General features: G+C 45.0%; 1 pseudogene; it reads right to left on the reverse strand.

Moving 5' to 3' along the window:
* Window positions 1–1,763: 1,763 nt before the first annotated feature.
* LOC145716894 (heterogeneous nuclear ribonucleoprotein A1-like 2) lies at window positions 1,764–4,406 on the reverse strand (annotated as a pseudogene).

Here is a 4,406-nt window from a genome sequence, read left to right on the forward strand (position 1 = left end):
GGGCGCCTGGGTGGCTCAGTCGTTAAGCGACTGCCTTCGGCTCAGGTCATGGTCCCAGCGTCCTGGGATCGAGCCCCGCATCGGGCTCCCTGCTCTGCGGGAAGCCTGCTTCTCCCTCTCCCACTCCCCCTGCTTGTGTTCCCTCTCTCGCTGTCTCTCTCTGTCAAATAAATAAATTAAATCTTAAAAAAAAAAAAAAAAAAAAAAGACCTTGAATTCTCACAGCAGCTTGGAGTGGATCATTTTAATCCCCATTTTGTAGATGAGGAAACAGGCTTAAAGCCCAAGTCTCCTCCGGACCATGAGGCTGTGCTACCAAATGCAACATTTCCGCCTGTGCCTTCCTCTCCAGCCTCATTTCCCTTTGCTACTCCACCACCCTGAATTTCTTCTAGTTTCTCAGATCCTCCATGCTGTCTCTTTAAAGCTTTTGCAGGAAGCTGTCATCTTGGCCAGAGATATTCTTTCTCCCACCCCTTCGTTGGACTGCCTCTACTTCTTCAGGTCTCTGGGGGCTTCCCCCAGCCCCTTTCCACTGTTCCCACCCTCTGTACTGCCTGCTCACTCCCCAGGATGCCCCTCCCCTGTGAGCTTCAGGAGAGCCAGGTCTTGTTTGCTATCCCCAGCCCCTTGCACGTCCCTGGTACACTCGTGCTCAGTCACTGCTTATTGAACAGATCAACGTATCATGGCTTGCCTGAGCACTGTAGGACACAAAATAACCAGTCCTCTGGAAGGTCATTGACAGGTAGGAGAGGCAGACACATGGGTCAGGAACTGAGAGGAGACAGGCTGGCAAGTTTTAGGATACAGATAGAAGTGCTGTGGGGAGAGAAAAGACCTTTTTTTTTTTATTTTAAGGAATGTAAAAGTTGCAGAAAAGAGCAAAGAATAACAAAAGCACCCATATTTCCACCTTTCAGAATTAACAAGGATTAGCATTTTTCAAATTGCTTCCAGTCATTTTTTTTTTTAAAGATTTTATTTATTTATTTGACAGACACACAGTAAGAGAGGGAACACAAGCAGTGGGAGCAGGAGAGGGAGAAGCAGGCTTCCCACGGAGCAGGGAGCCCGATGCGGGGCTCGATCCCAGGACCCTGAGATCATGACCTGAGCCGAAGGCAGACGCCGGACGACTGAGCCACCCAGGCGCCCCTCCAGTCATGTTTAAAAGAAATAAAAGATTACCGATATCACCAAGGTCCCAACAGACTATCAGTCCCTGTTACATCCCTGGCTCCACTCCCTAGAGATAGCCACTATTGGAAGGTTAGTATTTGTGCCTCAGTGCCCTACCTCCTCTCTATCTGTGTCTCTGTCTGTCTCTCTCTCCATAAGCAACTTACAATATTATTTTTATACTGTTTTGTTTTGTTTAGTAAGCTCTGTGCCCAGTGTGGGGCTTGAACTCATGACCCCAAGGTCAAGAGTCACATGCTCTACTGACTGAGCCAGCCACGTGCACCTATATTGGTTTTAAGACACATTTATTCAGCATCATGATCAGACTATTACATTTAGCAATCAACAGTATGGGTGCAAAAAAAAAAAAAAATCTGTATTAAGACTTTTTATTGGAATGCTTCAACTTTATACAGAACAGAAACCAAAAAAACCTATTATACAATTAGTCACAAATACAGTCCTTGTGTCTTTTGCCCGTACACATGAATATTGTCTAAAACTTGTCTTCTTTGTAGCAGTTAGGTTCTGCCACCATGGTGTTTGGCTGAGTTCACAGATCTGTTGTAGCTGCCCTGTTACTTGTCTGGCTCTGCTCTCTTGCCAAGCTTTACTTCCTGCAGTAATCGACGCCTTCTCCCACTGCCATAGCTACTGCCAGAAGCACCGTAGCCACCTTGGTTTTGCGGTTTGGCAGAGTATTGGCTTCCAACACCATAGGGCCCAGAGCTTCTGCCTCCAAAGTGTTTTCCTTTCCTGGGCCCAGAATTTGAAGACTGATTGTTGTAATTGCCAAAATCATCATAGCTTCTGCCGTCTCCATGTTGGCTTCCATTCTTCCCAAATCCATTACAGCCGTCCCCACTGCCACCAACCACATGCAGCCACCACAGTCACCTCAGCCACTAACTACTCCATGTCCAAAGTTGTCATTCCCACCAAAACCGCTTCCACGACCACCACCAAAGTTTCCAGAGTCACTTCCACCTCTTTGGCGGGACGAAGCAGTAGCCATCTCTTGCTAGATAGGGCTTTCCTCACTTCACAGTTGTGGCCATTCACTGAATGGTGTTTCTGAATGACGGTTTGTCCAGGCAGTCGTGGTCATCCAAGGTCCCCAAATCAAAGTCTCTCTTCCTGCCACTGCCTCCGTCAGCCATGATTTCGATGATTTCAGTTTTCCCATAGTGTTCAAAATAATCTCTTGAGTGATGTCCTTCAGCATCTTCTTTAATGTCAGGTAAAGTGGGCACCAGGTCTTTGAGAATCTTCTCTTCGGCTCCACGACTCTCCATTCCACCCTCCCCTGAAGCACTCAGTGTTTGGATCTCTCATTACCACAGAGTCCGTGAGCATTCTGCCTTGCTCAAAATGGCTCCTCAGACTCATCAGTTGTTTCAAAGCTTCCACAAAGAGTTCTGCAGCTGCTCAGAATCTTTGGGAGACTGACTTAGGTATGCCAGCAGGAAGAGAAACTTGAACAATGCTTACTTGCCAGCATCCACAGACAGGATACGTATTTTGGTTTTATTATTTTTACTTTTTATTTTAGGCTCCACACCCAGCATGGAGCCCAACTCGGGCGGGGGGCGGTGGGGGGGGGGCGCCAAACTCTCAACCCTGAGATCAAGACCTGAACTGAGATCAAGAGTCCGATGCTTAAGCGACTGAGCCACCCCGGTGCCCCTGTATTTTGTTTTTAAAGTGCACCAATCGTCTACTAGAGTATGTGTCATTTAGCGTCTTGGTTATTCTCAATTGACATTTTATTTTTGAGACCTACTCAGGTTGATATACGTAGATATGGGTCATTGCTTCCCATTGCTGTAGAGTAGACCATCGTAGAAGCATAACTGGAGAATTTCTGCACCAGTAGGGATTCAGAGAGATGGCGCAGTCTACTGGAGGAGAGCAGGAATGGTCTGGGTCCTCTGCTTCAGGAAGGCAATGGCCAGACTAGGTTCTTTTGGAAAAGGACTTTCCAGTTAAGGAGTATGAACACATGCACATCACTAGAACAAAGATGTCAAAGTCTTGGTATCTCTTCTTGGCCTTGGAAGATAAAGAACTTTCAAAGTAAGAGACTACCTTCTCATTTAGCAAATTTTGCCATTTCCCTGTGACACTCCAGGTGGGTGTGATAAAAATAAGTGATACATCTGTTAACTCCAGAACTCAGAGGAAACTTTCTTTTAGAGAACTGGCTACCTCGGAATGTTAATAAGATTTTTGGCAAGATTAAGACTGAAATAAAAATGAGCAAGATCAAGTTACACATTTTGAAAGAACTGCTTTGGAAAGACAAATTGTAAAAATAATAAAGTTTAATAGAATACATTCTGTGTATAAAATCTAAATTAGATGAGCATTCCTAGTGTGTATTAGTGAGCTTTTGTTGCAATATTGCTGCATAACAAACCACCCTAAATTCAAGGGAGAGCAACAGTGAGCATTTACTATCCTGCTCTTGGATCTATATAGGTCAACTGTGGTTTGGCTGATCTAGAGTGGGCTCAGTTCAGTGGCTCTGCTTCAGACTTCAGGTCAGCTGGGTTTGGCTGTAGTTTAGGTTCTAGTGTGGTCCAAGTATCTCTCACACTCCTTGCACCAATAGCTCCCCAGAGCAAGAGAGCCAAGCCAAACCACACAAGAACATTGAAGGCCTCTGCTCTCCTCACATCATTCCATGCTCTGTTGACCAAAGCAAGTCATATGGCCAACCTCAATATCAACAGAGCAGGGGAAAATATTCTACCCATAGTGGGAAGAATCACAAAGCCACAAGGAAAAGAACATGAATGTAATACAGGGAGGTATGAAGAACTGGAACAAATGGGTAATAATTCAACCTACCAAAGAGTGTAAATAAGAAAACAAAATTGATAACAATTATGGACAGAAATAGACAAAAACTTGCTCTACCTGAGAAGTAATCTTATGAACAGCAAAAAATCTGCTTTGCCGAACAAGTTTTTGTCAGTGTTTTTGGCCCTAGCTTCAAAGTCACAAAAATGAAAATCTCAGCAGGGACTCTTGGAATTTCTTCCCAGGACTGCATGCTGCAAATCACTCAGATGTTAAAGCTCCCACAACAATGTAACAAAACTTGTATTTGCTGAATGGGGTCAAATGCCTTTTGCATTCCTCACATCCCCCTCCACCTTAGCTCTGGATTCACTTACCAGCAACAGAGTTCTATTGTTACCCTTCAGAACCCACAT

Source organism: Leptonychotes weddellii, chromosome 13 (genome assembly GCF_054177405.1).
Source record: "Leptonychotes weddellii isolate Sample4059 chromosome 13, ASM5417740v2, whole genome shotgun sequence".
In the NCBI taxonomy this organism is placed as follows: domain Eukaryota; kingdom Metazoa; phylum Chordata; class Mammalia; order Carnivora; family Phocidae; genus Leptonychotes; species Leptonychotes weddellii.